This window comes from Equus przewalskii, chromosome 5 (assembly GCF_037783145.1).
Source record: "Equus przewalskii isolate Varuska chromosome 5, EquPr2, whole genome shotgun sequence".
NCBI classification, from domain to species: domain Eukaryota; kingdom Metazoa; phylum Chordata; class Mammalia; order Perissodactyla; family Equidae; genus Equus; species Equus przewalskii.
The window spans coordinates 62,299,656-62,318,420 of record NC_091835.1 but is presented as its reverse complement, the minus strand read 5'-3'; the positions used below and the strand labels follow the sequence as shown (position 1 = coordinate 62,318,420).

The window sequence follows — 18,765 nt, the reverse complement described above, 5'->3', positions numbered from 1 at the left end:
ACGGAGCCGGCCCCTAAAGTTATCTTTTTAAAAAGATATATTTTTTTTATCAAGGCTTGAAAAGAAAAGTTGACATTCCCTAAGTGAATCAATTTATTTATAATAGGTATGGTACCATGTTGATTTGTAAAGACAAAGAAAATAACACCATTAATATAAAAGACCCAGAAGAAACCCATAGTCTACACTGAAGAATGCTTTTTCAGATTAAATTTAAAAATGGTTCTTTTCTAACTTGTAGCATTTTGCATGGAGGCTGGTGTAGAGAGGGTAGTTGCGAGAAAATGACTGATAAATGAGCTTTATACAAACTCTCCACCTACTGAGTCTTTTCTGTACACCTAGCATTCAATCTTCCTGACAGTTCCCTGAGGTAGCTATTATCAACCTCATTTACAAATGAAGAAACTAAGCATCGCTTCCAGGTTAAACTACACTATTCTAGGCTATATTTGGTAAGCAGTGAGGCTGAGATTTGAATTCAGACTCTGACCACAAATCATCACATGGACTGTCCAAAGTAATTTTATGAGAGTCCTCGTTGAAGACCAAGTGTTTACATTTGTATTGGATCCAAAAAGATACTGCCCAGCACACTGTCCAAAGGGGAAATAAGGCTCTTGAGGGAACAACTGTGTATGCCCCACAGTGCCCAACACGTTTGCTCCACATATAATAGATGCTCAATAAACAAAACCTTTGTGAAGTCATCTTAGAGCTATAAGTCCTCTGATAGCAGATTCATGTCTTATCATAAGAAAGTAGCATTTTCCCCAATGAACAGGGAGACCCAAGTGTAAGCTTTATAAATATTCTCTCCATGAGATTCTCCATACCCAATTCTGCCTGCTACTAACGCCCACCCGTCCGCTGAAGAGGACTTTCTCATGAAGATGCGGCTGCAAGAGTTCAGCGATGCTGTCCTCTGTTCCATCCTCCGTTGATTATGTTCCACTGCATCATTCAGTTTGGTGGGAAACTGCTTTCATTTGAAGGTCTTGATTGAGACAATAGACAGATAGGCACCCAACGATACTAACAAAGAGTCCACTTTTTTTGAGTGGACTCTTTGCCCTCAAAAGTGCTGATTTTCACTACCTCCATGGGTGGAATAAATCATTTTGTCAGTCTTCCTGGGCAGCTCTGGAGGTTAGATAGAAGCTAAAAGTTCATAGCTTAATAGAAACATTTGTAACCCTGGCAAGATAAACACATACAACTTAACAGGCCAGCTCTAATAAAACGCTGAGGAGCATGACAGACGAGCTTGTTTTTCCCCAGATTTCCATCAGGTACAAACACCAGGAGCTAGTGGAGTTATTTCAAAAGCAACAGCCTTGTTTCCTGAGTGATCTGTGCTCAGAGGATTAGAAACTCAGCCAGTCTAGCGAGGAGAGAGTCCACATACAGGAGGTCTGACTCAGACCTGCAATTACAGAGCATAGCGCTGAGGCCAAACATTTCCCTAGATTTGTACCATTTCCCCCTCCTTTTGCCTTTAGATGTTATTTCTTTACATCCTCTTTTTCATCAGCTCCATTTTTGCTGAGTATTCCCTTGTTTTATTTCCAGTGAAAATCGAAGAGACCCGGTGCTCCGAAAAACTCTGAAATTGGCAGTTTTGATATTTCTTAAAGGAATAAAAAGGGCATCGAACAACACCCTCTCCCCAGCCCCCATCCTCGTCTTCCTGGAAGATGAGATAGTATCCTAAAGGGTTGTGGAAAGGGTTGAGAGATCGGCAAAGCCTCAGCCTGGCAGAGACACCTGTCAAATTGGGCTTAGCAGCTGCTGTCGGGTCTGCCTGATACAACCTTAGGGGAAATAGTACCCACACGATGGGAGACTCCACTGACCTGGAACCGGAAAAAGTGAGGGGTTCTAAGGTGACACAAATGGGAGGGCAGAACTTTCAAGCAGGCTGAGTCCCAGCTCCTCCAGGGCGAAGGTGCCTGAGAGCCTAGCGCTGAATCGGGCAGAATGAAAACATGGAGAGTAATTTGGCTCCTGAAGAATGATCACCAGGATCAAATCAATACCTTGAACACGACTTTGTGCCGTGCTAACTTGAGTCCGACTCTGGACATTGGGGTGGGCTGAGGGTCTCACACGCACTCCCCATACTTGGAGGTCTTTTGTGAGATGACCTGGACCGTCGAGGAGAGGAAGGGAACGGACTAGAGCCTGAATCTTGGGCTTCCTGCTCGGAGGTGGAGACAGCCCAGCCTGTGGGACTATACGAGATAGAATCGAGTCCAAGCGGGTCCCCAGCGAGGCGCCGGAAGGAATCTAAGAGTTTAATTAACTACTGCCCCTGCCCCAAAGGAAAAGAAACCCAAAGAGGCAACCCCAAAACCGTATGATCAGAGGAAATTGGGTCTTTTTACCCCTTCCCCCTTCCTGCCTTTCAATCCATCAAGATTGTTGGTTTTAAAAAAAAAAAAAAAGGCAGAAAATCGGGGGCGGGGCAGAGGAGAAGAGGGAGCTGCCCTTGAGAGCCGGGGCTGCGCCTGGGTGAACTTCGTCCAGTCGCTAACCCGACCCCAGCTCAGCCCTGCCGGCCGCGCAGAGCCGTCCTGCCCGGCTCGCCGCCCGCCCGTGCGCCCGGAGGCGCGCACCGACCTCGCCTCTCGGGGCCGAGCCGGGGGCGTGTGCGCGCGCCCGGGCCCGGCTCCCGCCGCGGTGTCCGCGCTCCGCGTTTTCGCTCGCGCCGGCCCGGCGGCCGGGGGCGGGTGCTCGGCGGTCGGAGCGCACCCCGCCTCGGCCCGCTGCGCGCGCCGCCTCCCGCGGCCCCGCCGCCCGACAGCGCGCCCCGAGCATGCCCGCCGCGCGCCGCCGCCGCCGCTGACTTCCCCGAGGGCCGCCGCGCCGGCACGGCCGCTTTCTGGGCTCCCGATGCTGCGCGTGCTGCCCGCCCGCGCCCAGCCCTGACGCCGCGGCCCCAGCCCCGCAGACCCGGCGCGCCGCCGAGGACCGTCCCGCCGAGGTTCCTGTCCCTGGCGCGGGTGAGTGGCAGCCGGGCTCTGAGCGGGCTCTGCAGAGGGGCTGCGGGCGCGGTGGAGGCAGGGGGGGACGAGCGCCGCAGGGGAAGGGCCAGGCACCTTCGATGTCACTGCGGGGAGTCTGTGACACCCAGGCTGGGTCAGTGTCGCAGAAAACAAGGGAGAAGGGTATAATCGGTTTGCTGTGCTGTGTAGACCGTGAAAGCAGATACTGGCTGCAGCACTAAGAGGGCTTCGCATAGGCTGCCCGCATGGCTCCTGTTTGCTGCATCACAACCAACTCTTCCCTTGATTTTCCTCTGCGTGGAAACCCGTTCCGTGGCCCCAGAGTTGGGGCGATGCGGGGCGCGGGGAGGCCAGGGTGCGTTGGCATGGGTCCGCCGCTTAGGATCGCCTGTCACCTACTGGCGTCCGGAGGCAGGGTGCTGATTCTCTCCTAACGCTCCGGGGAGAGGGCCGATTGCTTTTTGCCAGGGGTGCATCACCCCCCCGTCCCCGACCTCCCACCGCAGCGATACTGTTTTCTGAATGTAGCACGTATAAGGGAAAAAATGGGAACGTCTTCCTCCCTTTGGGCAGAAGAAGTTGAAGAAACTGGGAGTATGTTAATAATTAGCGGGACCGGGACTCAGGATGCAGCAGAAAGCTGTTAAATTTTCATTACCCTCTAAGAAAAACAAACGGCATCGTCAGTGACTGTTGGCGGTGCCGTGTTATTTTTGGGACTTTGGGAAAATTGTCCACAGATTGTCTCTGGGAGGCTGAAGGACGAGGTGGGGGATGAGGGAGTATGGCTGGCACCGCGCTGAGTTCCAGCTTGCCTAAGGAGGATTCAGAATCACAAGCCAAACACGTTTGGTTGCTGATTTTGAAAAGAGTCTGGGAGGCAGAACCGCGGCCGTGAACAAGGTGAAGTACACACCATGGGAACCTGCCTGAAGGGAAAGAACATGTAAAGATCTTGCCTCCCCGGGAGGAGTTCAGATGCATTTGTGCTGTAAAAGGCATGCATATGTAAGTGGCTTTTAGGATGAATTTTATGAACGACAGATTATACATCATGAAATGGTATGTGTGCGTGCCGTACAGTTTTGTCTGCCTCCTAATTTTAATCAGTACTTCGGAAGGCTGTGTCTGCAGTTGATGTTATATAATTGGTGTGGTTCACCATCAGATATTTTTAAATGTACTTTTGGAGTGAAGGGAACTTCCATCCATCCCTTCAGACAGGCCCAAGCTATAGACGGGTGAGAGTTGCTGAATGTTTGTCCTGGTTGGCTCCAGATGTGTGAGCTCAGCTGTTGCCTGTCACTTAGGTGACAACTGGCCTTTTCGCACTAAGCCTTTGCTGTCTCCATTCTCCCTAGTGAAGTGTCAATGTTCCCCCCCCCCCCTTCTATTATCAGCAGTGGACTCTAGCCCCTTGGGGGGCGGCAGCCTTGTTTGACCATCCCCAACAATATGTCTGTTTTCAGACTCCAGGAAGGGGAAAAGAAAAATCCCATGACAGCAAGACAGATACATTTCGAATGGAGCACCAACTTAATCCAAAGATTCTGCTTTAATCAAGACAGCTCTGGAAGGATGACGCAATATTTCTCAAGCCTTTTTCTCTGGAACAATATTTACTCCCACCAGGGGATTTTAAACTCAAACAGCAGCCATTTATCTTGCTGTCTGGTGGGGCTCGGTTCAGTTTGCTTCCAATGTGGTCCTAGCCTAGGTGGCTGGGCTTGGCCTGGGATGGGAATCTGTCATTGTAGCCCAGCTGGAGCTTGAAGAAAGCAAAATACAGCACCTGCTGGTACCAGGGGGTTTCTAAATGCCATCAACTGGCGAGTCAGGAAACACAGAAGGAGATATTTTACAAGCTCTTCCAGAAATGTTTATACAAAGGATTTAAAGGTTAACAATCCATGTGCTCTACATATTAAAACGAAAAGGTGCTAGAAATAAATGGACATCAGCCAGTTAAGAGTTAGCATACTTGCTGATGAACTCGAAAATACCTGTTTTAATAAGCCATGGCTAACAGTGGTGACTCATTCTTGTGAATAAGGGAAGGGAAGGGAGGGAGGGAGGGAGGAAGGAAGGAAAGTAGGAAGGAAGGAAGGAATAGTGGGGCGGGAGATGGGGAGGGGGGAGGAAGGAGACAGGAAAAATTGGATAGTACATAGAGGTAGCCATATTGACGTGAGTGAATGGTTTAGTAAATTAATTTTTCCATCCTAATTTGGTACTAATTGGTGATTTATCACTGAATGAGCCTGTTGGTTCATAGGTTTTTTTGAAGAAAAGTGATATATTTTACCAAAGTGACAGATTCAATCAGTTCTGCCAGCAATACTAATGAAACTTAAAAAGTTTCTCATGTTTTTATAATCAAGGTCCCTGGAACCACCATTTGTCTCTATAATAAAGGGGGTTGTAATGGGTCAGCTTGGGTCACCCAAATAAAATCTAATATCAGCGGGGGAGAAAAAATAACGCTGATAGGGTTAATAGATAAACTATTAAGTTTAGAGTCAGATGTGGGTAAAAATCTGGTTTTCCTAATATCCTCTCCTATGATAACAATGAAAAGACACAAAAGAAAGAAAGGTTCAATTTTGAAGTTTCTTTAAGGATTTTTAAAAGTGTGCTAAAATCTAAGTTTTAAAAAGTAATATCATTAAGAGAATTTCTCTAAAACCTTTTATAGTTACTTGAAAACAAAACACAAAGAGTTGAGTATTATGAGTGATTGTTCATAATACTCAAGAAATGGAACAAGAATTTTAAAAAATTATTTTCCAGTCGTTAAGTAACTGTTTTAGTGGCATATACCTATAGTTTGAGTTGTCCAATTTAATGGAAAATGATTTTCAGGAAATATTATCGCTATTCTAGTTACTACAGCTAATTTCCTGGTTAAAGTCGTTTATGAAAAGTAAATTTTTCCTTTTAAAGAAGGAAAGTAATTTAAAAAATCAAAGTGATTCTCGTCTGTGCATGGAAATGTTAAGTATACCACTTGACCAGGATACGCTCCTTTTCCTTGGAAGAAACAGCTCTCTTTTTTTCCTCCAGTTTATGTGAAGTAATACCAATTGTTTAACTCTTATTAGTGTGAGAATATTCAATTTGCTTAAATCCAGGTGTAATTATTCCACAATAAAGAGGAGTTAAGAAAGTGAATGAGTTGTGCTTCTTGGTTGGTGTTTTAAGGGACTATGACTGCTTTTTCTTCTGGGCACAGAAGAAAGTGTTACCATATTGTGCACTGATATCTTTAGAAGGTCGCTGTGAGCAAATGAGTTGGGAGAGGAGAGTACAGCAGTGCGGGTGCCAAGTCCAGCATCAGTGCAGTTCCTCGAAGCCTCCGGCAGCATATGGAGCCAGCGCTCCAGAACAGAGTACGAGGGACCGAGATGGCATTGGGGGAACAGCAACAGTCCCCTGCTTCTGGACTTCTCCATCCCTGGACACACCCAAGGGTAGCACCTCAGCTCCCCCAGGAACCAGTAACCACACCTTGTTTATGGCCATGCCAAACTGAAGTCACAGAGGTTAACTACATGTGTGTTGGGGAAGGAACATTTTGAAACAGTGGAAAAGACCTGGCCAGAAATTGCTCCGGGGCCCCACCTAAGCTTTTGTTTCCTTTATTCTCCTCTCTCCTGAAGGAGGGATGAGGGGAAGAGACACGCTTTACACATTGAAGCACGCTGATGTCATGACACTTCTGGCACAGAGATATGACAGAATAATCGGATCACTTTCCTATGTGCCAGCATAACACAATTTTTCCAAGAACCGTTCCTGAGCCAGTGGTCCACTGGCACAGACTATTTCCAGTTACTAGGGGGGACCAGACCTCTCAAAGGGAATGTAGTGGTTCTTCCTGTGTCTCTGTTTTGTGCGCTTGTTTAAACAAAACTAAAGGTATTTCGGTCACTTTTGAAGAGACCTCTCTAAGAACAAGAATGATCGCCCAGCCTGAACTGATTAGACCTATCTAGGTTCATTTCCCTATAAAGAGAGATTTTAAAACTAAAAATAAAAATGGCACCAAGGCGGAAGCCAATGTAACCATTTTAAAACTTAGAGCTGTAAACTAGCAAGCAGCCATCATTTACATTTACTTAACTCCCGCTCCACTCCTTCATAAGTTGGGTCCTAAGTGAGCCTGAAAAACAACTGACCAATTAAACTGGAGTTGCATTTTTCTCACTGGTAGATTTGGGCTGAACTCTTGAAAGAGATGCCTTCCGTTTCTAGTGGATTACACTTTAGGAAAAAAAAAAAGTTGAGGCTGTGTTATTTCAGTTGTTCTAATCCTGAAGTCATGTACTCCTTTCTAAGAGTTTTGTCCCAGTGACTGATTTATAGCACCCACCAGCTTTTGCTTTGTGTATGGGTCTCTGTTGGGTCTCTGGAAAGAAAGATTTGTCGATACTCGGGTGAAAATATTGCAGTCAGATGCAAACCCGGAGTAGACGTCTGCAGCCCGCTCACTCAGCTGCCCTTCTTTTCTCTGAGGCACAGATCCCACAGCTCGCAATTATGGTCTTTGACTTTGGTAACAATTCTGTTTGAAATGTTTCCAATTACACACAATATTGGCGGCATGGAGCAGCTGCATGCCAAAAAGCATTGGGAAGTGTGTGTTCCAAGAATCAGGCTGTGATTGCTTTTAATTTAAATAAAGGCTATTTGGTTTCCTGTGAAGTTTTTTACAACCACCTCCCCCCCACCATGTTTGTTGCCTTTTTAAAAAAAAGTCTGATATAAAGTAGCCACCACTTCATGTGAGACGGCATTGGCCCGGGTTTTGTGGGATGGCCAGTTGGCTTTGCAAGTGTAGAACAAACTGTTCAGTAAAGGAAATTTTAAAGAAACGTGGTACAGCTGCTTAGATTTCCCCAAAGAAAAGAAGAAAAGGTTATCTAATAGCATATTGTAAGTTGCAAATGTTTTCAAGTTTTTCCCCCTCCTTTTTTAGAGATCTGTCATTATAATTACCTTTTTAGATCACTGGAGAGGATGTATGGTCTTTCCTTCAAATTCTATTTTTCTTTTTGTGAGCCTGTGAACATGTATTAAAAACACATTAAAAGGGTATAAAGGGGTCAGTAAGAATATTCCTAAAATGGTGGGGGTGTGGGGGAGGCACCAGCAAATAATTTCACCATTCTACAGCAACCAAACCCTCCAGATCTGCCCCCTCTGTGAGCTTGAAATCTCTGAACAGTGAAACCTTTTAAAACAGTAGTGGTTTAAATCTTTTAATAGTTACCAGATATACTTGACTTATTAAATCTGAAAATAAGAAAATATACACTCTCGGGACTTGGGGTGAAGGGGTTGGTTACAGGACTGGGGGGTTCTGTTTCCAGGATGGTTGGTTGGCTCATTTGAAACATAACACCTAGGACTAGAGGATAGCCAATAGCTGAGGTGCTAAGATGGTCCTCATTAAGGTGTTTTCACATAGGCTCTTTCAATCCTGGCAAAAACATCCTCTAGAATGTAGTGCTTCTTTGAGTTGAACAGTAGTTGACTTGCATAAATGCCAACATCTCTTCTGGCATTTTTGGAAATCTTCCATCGTGTAATAAATAGTGCTGTATAATCCAAATTTGTAAATGCCATGTTTCATGTAGCCCCTGTAGAGACAGCTGAAATTAACCCAGGCTGCTAGGGATCATTGAGTTCCTGGAGGTTAGGTTACTGCCTTCATCCAAAGTATTACCCCTAATGAATGAGAGTGGAGGCCTTTGATCAAATCTTGGAGGTGTGAGGCTGGCCTTAAGTATAGCAGTGTACTGTGAAGAAGTGCCCACCAACCAATGCTCGGACTTTTTCTTTATCTTTGGAAGCTGTCTTTCAATTCAGCAAACCTTCTTAGAGGAAATTTGCTCAGCTCGAGGTAAAGTGAGGTTTATGTTGCTGTACCAGCTGAGCACACCAGCCTGCCTGTCAGACACCCACCCCACCCAGGCCCATTGCTATAGTGATAAAGCGCACAGTAACTGTGGTTGAAATAGAAAGTCTATTAAAACCCTTTTCTATATTGGCCAGCTCCTCTGCCGTAGTTAAAATGCTGTCTTCTGAATGCACGTGCACTTGTGCGTATGCACACATACGCACACACCCCCCCACTCTTTCAGTCTAATAATAGTAACCTGATTTAGACCATGTTATAGTTTCACCAAAGGAATTTGTATTTCTTTTTTTCTTTTATCTTGCTGATAAGCAAATAATATGGTAATCTTCTGAAGAAACTCATAACTTGTTAACTGTAATTGATATTTCCAACTATGTAATTTACATGCTTGAATAATCTAAGTTAGGATCTGTAAAAGAGCTAGGTAGTGTGGCATTTTGTTTTGCTTTAAAATATCTCTTCCAAACAATTTAGGGAACTGTTAGATTGTATGTAAGAAGGCTGCTTAGTGCTCTAGTGTTGAAATACTTGTTATAATGTGTGTCGAAAAGAGACGCATTTTAAATTCTTCTGTGACTATGTAATTAATAAGTATGTTCAGTGCTTGAAGTATATGCATGTTACATAACTTTTAGAAAGAGATAAAGTTAGGTCTGCAGTGCATTAGAGAATCACAGATGTTTCTTGTAAGAAAATACATATGCTTCATAGGAATTTTGAACTGCTTTCTGATGCTTAGCTTTGTTCATTGCAAGGATCATATGAATAATTTCATTGAGCTGCCTTAGTTCTTATTTACACAAGCCTTGAGAACGGAGCCGAAGTGATAAATAACTTGCCCCCTTCACCTACTTCTGAAATGTTTTAGCCTTTTATGTTTTTTGTGAATGCGAAGGGAGGGAAAAAAATGTACAGAGAAGATGTTTGTGTTTAACTAACTTAATCATATAAGTTCCCTTTGTGGGCCTGCTATAAGCTTAAACAGCTTGGCAGGCTAATCGCCAAGAACATGTCCTCAAGAACTGCCAAACGTGTTAAAAGCAGACCAGGCTTTCTGCATATTGAGGTATTGGGAACATATTTTCTTTTAACCTTCTGAATTTTAAGGAATAAACCAGAAAAATCGCTCTCTTCTTCTCCTCCTCCTTACCCACGGAAACCAAAATTATTATTTATTGCAGTGCTGAAAAGAGAAACTGATAGGAATAATGATATTTGTGTGGGAGTGTTTTAAACTAGCTTGACTTGGCTGCTTAAGCAGGAAGGAACCAGGTTCCTATGGTGTATGATGGGTCTTTTGGTTCTTTATATGTTTGTGTTGCCTGTAGACACTGGCTTTTTCACTTTGGTTTCGTAACTTTTGGCCAAATACTTGTCCATTTATCCTGTTTCTTCTTTTTTGGTGATGTGATCTAATAGTGCAGAAAAAGATAGTTTTTCTACAATATTTTTCTGAAAATTAGAAAACTTGGACTATAATATAGCTGTGTGATTTCAGGTCAGGCTTTCAGCCTCTCTGGGCCTCAGTTTCCTTATTTTTAAGTGAGAGAATTAGGCTAGATCAGTGCATATTAACCGAAGGTTTGAATTGTAAATCCCCATGAAGCTTTTTCAAAATACAAATACACAGAGATTTTAAGACAGTAGGTTTTGGGTGGGGTCTTACACATTTCGCTTGAAAAAGCTTTTCAGGTAATTCAATGCACAGCGGTGGTTAAGAGCCACTAAATTACAGGATCTCTGAGATTTCCTTCCAGTTCTAAAATTTTATGTTTCTAATCCTACCAGGCTGAACTGCTTTTCTTTCCTTCTTTTCTTCCTCCCTCCCTCCCTTCCTTCCTTGCTTCCCTTCTCTTTTGTTTATCATTTATTTGTTCATTCATTTATTCTTAATGGCTACATTCATTCCTAATGTTGCTGTCAAAATGTTGTACATATCATTTTATCTAGTTCCAGGAGGATCGATGTTCTGCTCCTGTGAGTCAATGGTATTAATGTGAGGGAGGAGCCATGTTTGTCCATCATGGCGCACCCAGCACCTAATACAATGCCTGGTACACATGAGATGCGTGACAAATACAGAGAGCCCAAGAAATCAGGAAACTTCTTGAAAATATAGTATTATGTTTTCAAGTAATGTGCTCAGTATGCTTTTTGTCAACCTTTCAGACACCTTTCCACATTTATAACAATGGATATAATTGTCCACATGAAAAACAACATCATAAATACATTATTTTCCTTATGTTTCCAGATTTTTAGGATATTCATAGTGTATTGATTTTTTTTCCCCCAGATTAACAGTTGGTCTCATTGCTTTAATCTCAGAGGTACTTCACCTGGGAAAGTATCTGGAGGTTGACACAAAAAAGATATTGAGCATATTATTTGAAAGTGTAGTTAATGTACTGTTAAAAAACAGTTTATCCTATGAAAACATAGCTTTTCCTGTATTTTCTTACCTTTTGGCTTCTGTATCTGTTGAATGAATGAATGTCCAGTTTTCTGTGGTCATCCTTATGTATCAGCTTAAGAAATATAACCTAACTGTATCATCATAAAGATTTCAAGCCTTATCTAACAAATTTACAACTTTATTACAATTTGTCTTATTTTTAAATATTTTTTGTTACAAAAGTCAAAAATTTTAAGTGGATCTTTATTAATACAAATTTCTTAATAAAGTGTGTGTGATTAAGTCCTTTGTCTTTTTCAACGACAGAAATGCTGATTCCCCTTTTTTTAGGATTAGTGAAGTAATCTTTAAACTAGCTAATTATAATTGTCTTTTTATAGCCAGCAATTATTTCTGATCCTTTTACAGTCATGATTCCATATTGTATCTTTCATAACATGTAAAGTGCTTTAAAACTATCCATATCCATATTATACAGGGGTCCATAGCCATGATGTATATATATTTTTTGTTCTAGATAAGATAAATCAGAGTCTCAATAAAATATGATGAGCACACTCTCAGTTTTTCTTGTAATATCTATGATGCACCTGAAAGTTTTATCATCAAGCATTGGACAATTCTTGGTTGCATAGTTTTGTAGAAATTGATTAAGAGTTTGTTGCCCATTTTCTTTCTTTGCTTTTTCTTCTTCAGTCTTTGAAAATTTTAGTTATTTCTTATCATTATCCATTATTACCATTACTCTAGAACATAGACTAAATAAAAAGAACTTAAACTAGTCAGTATTACTACTGGCTGTGTCTGCATAGTATAAGCAAAAGAAGAAATTTGATACTTACCTAGTTTACTGGATTCTTTTTCTTGTATTTTACCATTCTTGGTGGGGGGGTGGTTGTTGTTTTGTTTTGTTTTTTAATTAAAAGAAGAACTTTAGAAACTCATCATTCTGAAACCTGGTAATAGTCCAATTTCCTTTGAACTTTTTCACTGTATAGGCATGGCCAGTAGCAAAATCAGCTGGCTTCAGCTCATTTTTTCCTACTGTATGCTCATTGCCAAATCAAATAATCAGGGCCTCAGAGTGGAAATTTCTCCCTGAATTATCTATTGGGTTGTTTGCACAATGTAACTGGAAAACTCTCTCTCTTCGTCGTGGTTATGTAAAGAGATACTGTGAGGCATTTTAGTCAGGAAAAAGATTAAGCTGTAGCTAAACAGGGTTTAAGGATCATTGGAGATCTATTGAGAACTGGTTCAAAGTACTGTATAAAGCCTTATTGTTTGTAGGTTTCACTGTCCTGAAGTTTACAGCTATTCTTATTGTTTGTGCTAGACTTCAAGCTCCTATAAAAGGACACGTGTAGGTTTTTCCAAGTGGGATCATGGCTCACTCCATCCTTTCAGGTCTCTGCTCGGAAGTCATCTTATATCAGAGAGGCCTTCCCTGATCTCCCTGTATAAAAAAGCAGCACCTTGTCTTCTCCCAGCCACCACTTAGCACTCTGGAAAACCCTTAACCTGCTTCCCTTTTCTCTGTAGCACTTGTCACTATCCGGACAGATATTTAGTTATTATAGCTGTCTGTTCCATATCTATGCTGTCTTGTCTACTGCTTTATCCCCAATCTTAGAGTAGTGTCTGGCACATAGTAGGTGCTTAATAGATATCTGCAGAATGAATGACTGAAAAAATATGGGGAACTAGCTATGCTTTGAATCGGAACGTCCCCTCCCCAATCTAATAATATGTAGCGCTGAGCAAGTTAGAGAGTTTTAAGCTTCTGTTCTCATTCTTATAATAGGACTATAAAGTTAGCAAGGGGCCACCCTCTTAGCATTTTTGGACCATTTTAATGTTGTATATAAAATAAAGACCAGTAGAAACCAGTATTCTATTTTTACATGAGTGAAAATTTCTAGAAGAGAGATTTTTTGGGTTTTGTTTTATGGGGGTTTTTTGCAGCTAGGATGGAGTTTCTGAGCTGTTATCTGAATGAATAAAGCCAGAGAACTGTGTAGAATATGAGGAAAGAGACTAATCAATTACCTCTCCTCCTTTCTCTCTACCACAAAGTGATCAATGATATGCAATCAGATAGCAAACGGAAGCCACATTACTAGAGGCAAGACTGAAGATTCGCACCAAGGAAGCTGTGTGCCTTCCCACTTCATAATGCACCCATGCTACACTGTAACCTTTGAAAAAAATACAGGCAGTATCTTCAGGCAGACTTGCGGTGTTGCCTTGTATGTTAAAACAGGGATGACTGACTGTCTTTCACTCCCCAAATCCTCTGACTTAAATTCCAGAGGTGAAAAGCTAATCCTCTAAGTGATTTCAGCCAGCTTGCTAGGAAACCTAGTTGGCTTGAAATTATTATTTTAATGTCTCAAGTTCCAGGGCTAAATTGGCAGTGAGTCAGCTTTCCTATTAAGGAGCTGAGCCAACTTATTTGTCCAGAAATTATCATGTTTTAACTCGAGAGGTCTTTACTAATAATAAGACTAATACCCCCGAAGGACAGAAAGCACTTCCAGATTCATCTCATTTACCTTCCCTGCATCTTTGTGTGGAGGACTACCCAAGGTTAGGCCCAATTTACTGATGAAGAAGCTGCCTGTTAGTTCCAGATGTAGCTGCCTAAGGAGCTTTGGTTTGACAGTTCCTAAATGAATGAACGTTTGCAGTTCAGTTTTTAGAAAGAAAAAAACAAAAGAAAGAGAGGGAAAATATGCGCTTGTAGCTTATCTAAAATTGTTGAGTGATGTTTTATTACTTTGTAAATATTGCTTTGTTTGTATTTGTGCTATATTAAATGCTTTTAGATAATTATAGTCTCTCCTACTAACTTGCATGTGATCTTGGATGAGTCACTTAATTTTTGGACTTCTTACCCACTCTGTGCCTCAGTTTCCTCAGTTATAAAGTAAGGGGCCTGATGACTTTTTAGGCTCAAAATTTCCTAATTCTAAGATAGTGGATTTGGAGGCTGTTACTTCAGGGGGATAGATAATAAAATGGAACTGAGATTATTATTTTTTATTATTAATTATCATCACTACCTAAGTCCCTGACTAGAATTATTTAACAATCTACTCAAAATTATTCATATTAGCCAGGTACAACTTTAAAAAGTGGTGTCTTTATTCATGCTTCAGTGTGGCCAATTCAAAATTCAACAATAGCTGTGTTTTAAAGACCTAAGAAAATATACACTTCCCCTTACCAAAAGTCTGGTTTAGTAGGTTACATTATAGTTTAATATGAGGGGCTAAAAAAATTACAGTAATATTAAGAGTAAATTATTAATCTGATGAGGTTACAACAATGACATACTTACATTCATAATAAAAATTAAAAATGTGAGTACCCTTTATGCATGGGAAATGTGGAAAATTTATAAAGTAGAACTCAAAGTAGTGTTTTCTGTTATTTATGAAATCACATAGTAATTATAACTTTGTTTAAAATGTGTATGTCCATTGACCAAATTGCGATTAATTTTGGGAGGTTTAGAGAGGGTTTGCTGGAAAATAAAAATAGCCCAACATCCATTTTAGTTACATTCCTATTATTTTTTAAAACCATAATAATATTCTTATCTCCCCCACTCCCCAAATAAAAGCTGGTATAAATACACAGTATATGGTGAAACTCTCTGTATTAATCATAAATACATGTTGGCATGTCACCATAGCTATAGACCTGAGTGTTCCATTTTTGTAGCACTGTGATTAATTAAATCACTAACTTTTAAGCAAATTCTCAGGACCTTGGATCTTATTCACATTCTAATTAGGCTGAGCCTGAAGTTACAAATGGCCCACCGGGAAGTATTATACCATCTGTGTTATATCTAAGAAGATGGAGTTCGTGAACTGTTCAGAGGAACACAGCAATGAGCCATGGCGTGTCTCCCGGCAGATTCGTAAGTGACTATGAAGTGCTGTTCCAAAAGGAAAGACTATATAAATGTGACATTAATAATCACCAGTTGGAATCTGGGTCACTTCAGCCATGACTCAAAGATCAAACGCTATCAGATGGTAATGAGTGTGTGAAAGTACTGCAGGAAAGCATTCCATTTCTTAATGACACCTTTGTGGGCCTCCTCAGCAGACTGTTAGAGGGTGGAATAGAAATAAAGTCGCAGATGCGCCTTGGTCTACAGGCCAGCCCTCCATGTTACAGTTGGCACACTTTTGCAGAGATGTTTTAGGAACAGTGCACAGTGGTTTCTGTTGTTCTAGCTCCTAAAATGGGTAGACAGAACCTTTCATCTTCTGCCTCTTTTCCTGACCATTTATTTGCTTCAAAGTGATGGCGGCTCTCTTGCATGTTCTCTGCCACCGTATCTCTTCTCTGGAGAGTAAGAAGAAATTACACTTACGGATGCATTCACATGCACTTACAAATGCATTACCATTTCATGGTAAACTTTTCCATTTTTATTTCGGTTTGGGAGCATCATTTTCATTTCAGCACACCTCTATTGAGCCCCTGTGGTTTGCCAGGCACTGCGTTAGGCTTTGGGAACGCAAACATTATCTAAGTGTGGTTCCTCTCTTTAAATAGCTCAGCGTTTTGTAGGGAAGGAAGACATTTAAGCACTTACTTGAAAAATATTGTGGCAGAGGCAGGAATAGAGAAAGGTACTAGGTATAGTAGTGGCACAAGGCAAAGGCAGAAGCCATTTGTTCTGCTTGGATTGTCCAGGAAGGCTTCTGAGAGGAGGAGGTAGTTGAGCCGGGTATTAACGACTGAACATGAGTTAGTCAAGCTATTAGAATTGGAGAATGACTCATTTTAGGCAGAGAGAAAAGTATGTGCAAAGGCAGGAAGCATGAGGCAAGCATGCTGCTCAGTGAATTGCATGTATTTATATTTAGCTCTAAGGGTAATTATGCTCTTGGTCATGGACTTATTGCCAACTTTATAAAATTTCAGTTTCAATCTGAAATAAGATTCAGATTTTGACAATTTAACGGTGATCCTGTCTGTCTTCTCTGTGTTTGACTTAAGCTGCTGAATAAGAGCTTTCTATTCTCCTCCTTCAATGTTGCATTTACCTGGCCAACCAGCCAGGTATTTACACTGTGTCTTTTCATTGTTACATTGGCACAATCTAAATTTATTTACTCTTCGGTTTCACTGCCAGGTTTCCATTTCAGCCTCAAGTGTTTAGACAACATTATATAATGACTTTTATGACATTTGCTTTAACACTATAAGAGCTTTCCATGAAAGCTAATGGTTGGAAAAAAAGAAGCCTGATTGTCACCAAGTGGCCTCCAGATGTGTTTTATTGTGTTGGTATCTCTGTTTTATTTTCATAAAAACTTTTTTTAAGCTTAAAAAAACCTTAGCAAGCAGAAATAGCAGACAGACTCATAGGAGATCAACTGTTTTCTTCATTTCCTGATTATTTCTTGAACTCCTCATTTAAAAACTATGATTCAGCTGAAAAAAATCCATAACAATATAATTTAAAGTACTGTACTTTTAAAAGCAAATCATGTATGTTTGTTTTTCAGAGATAAACTCACTTCTTGTGTTGGAAGGTTCCGCTGTGTTTCAGTATGTGGTGATATTAAAATCGTGATTTAATATCTCTTGGAATTGCTGCCATCTAATTGTTCACTGAGCAATTGGTATGTTTTCAGGCAGCCTGGCATGTGATAAATATTTTGTAGCATATGCGGCTGAACATGCCAATTTCAAAGGGCTTTACAAGCCTTAATTAATTTTCACAACAGCCAGATGCACTCCGCTTTGTTATTGGGAAGTCCACAAACAGTGCAGTTCAGAGTCGTGCCTGGATTTGTCTAGCAAAGTGGTTTTCAAACTTCTTTTTGGGTAGCTGAACACTTCTCAAACCCAAGATTATCTGGAACCCCAGCCTGTGAAGTAGGACTTTTCCTGTTGAGAGTCACGAAAGGGGTTCATTATAGGGCTGCCAGATTATCCAAATAAATAAACAAACAAGATGCTCAGTCAATTTGAATTTCAGATAAACAATGACTAATTTTTAGTATAAGTGCGTCCCAAATATTCAGTGTCTCTAAAGAAATTATTGGTGATCTGTCTGAAATTTAAATTTAACTGAGCATCCTGTATCTTACCTGGCAACTCAAAGCTCCTGGCTGTAGCCCCATCTTCTCAGTGCCTGTCCTCCCCAGGTGGGGGTCCTGGTCCCTTGAACACAGTTTGAAAAACACAGATAAAGGAAATCTGTACACATGCTGAGAGAGAATCAGTGATATATTTTTCTTCTCCAAATTTAGAGAATATTATCACTTCTGTGGCTGTGGTAGAGAATCTCCGCGATCATGCGTCATTACCGCAGGTGTTAATTTTAAAGAATTATTGCCTTTGTTTTACCTTTCTTATTTCTTAGGATAAAAAACTTTAGTTTCCCAATCTTTGAGAGCAATGTGTGTTAAATATCTATTTGTAGACGTCAACAATTTGACTCCTATGAGTAAGGAGAACTGAGGCTATAATCAGAATTACAGGTGGCCAAATAGAGTCTAGAAAGAGAAAAATGGATAGGATCTTGTGAGCGTGATTCTAAAGCAGCGCAGGGGAGAGGTGACACACATGGGCGCATGCTTGTCTTTTGATCTAGTTGGCATGTCCATGTCTTAGTGGTCCTGGCTTGAGAACAGTACCCATTAAAGTAATTTAGTTATTTTGCTCCAATATTTTAAAGCAGCCCTGGGGGGCCCGCCCCGTGGCCGAGAGGTTAAGTTCGCTCGCTCTGCTGCTGCAAGCCCAGGGTTTCGCTGGTTTGGATCCTGGGTGCGGACATGGCACCGCTCATCAGGCCACGATGAGGTGGCGTTCCACATGCCGTAACTAGAAGGACTAACAACTAAAAATACACAACTGTGTACCAGGGGGCTTTGGGGAGAAAAAGGAAAAATAAAATCTTAAAAATATATATATAAAAAAATAAATAAAGCTGCCCTGGGATATTACTCTCATTTCTCAAGCCAACTCCTTCGTGGAGTATTCATATTTATTCGGCCATTATATTTCTCAACGTAATTGAGTACAATCTGATTAGTGATCAGAAGCCACTAAGTTTGTTTAGGGTGAAACAATGCTCCAGTGCCCAAGTGTCTCCCTGGATTAACTGAGGAAAAAATCTTTATTTGAACCTACTGGAAGCTGAGGACCCCTCCAGGATATATGGAAACCCAGGTGTTTGGGGTTTGATGCCCTGCATGGGTGGCCTGCTAGTTCCATATAAGCTTTTTGTATTTGCAAAATGTTAATAGTGGTTTATTTCTTGGTAGTTAGATTAGAAATGGGTATGATTTTATCCTTTGTTCCTTTTTCAATTTTTCCAAAATTTGTGCTATAAGTGTTGCTTTTAAAATAAGAAAAGCAAATATTAGTATACAATTTTA

General features: G+C 41.3%; 1 protein-coding gene across 4 annotated transcripts in view; it reads left to right on the top strand.

The window, feature by feature from the left end:
• Window positions 1-2,697: 2,697 nt before the first annotated feature.
• Window positions 2,698-18,765, top strand: part of PRICKLE1 (prickle planar cell polarity protein 1) — a 103,292-nt gene continuing 87,224 nt past the window's right edge. The window contains exon 1 of one of the 4 annotated variants that reach the window (XM_070621052.1): window positions 2,698-3,005. The gene's annotated coding sequence lies outside the window, so the exon portion shown is untranslated. Of the gene's footprint in view, window positions 3,006-3,365; window positions 4,017-18,765 lie in introns of those variants that run through there. The other 3 variants (XM_070621058.1, XM_070621062.1, XM_070621061.1) reach the window with 3 other exon arrangements.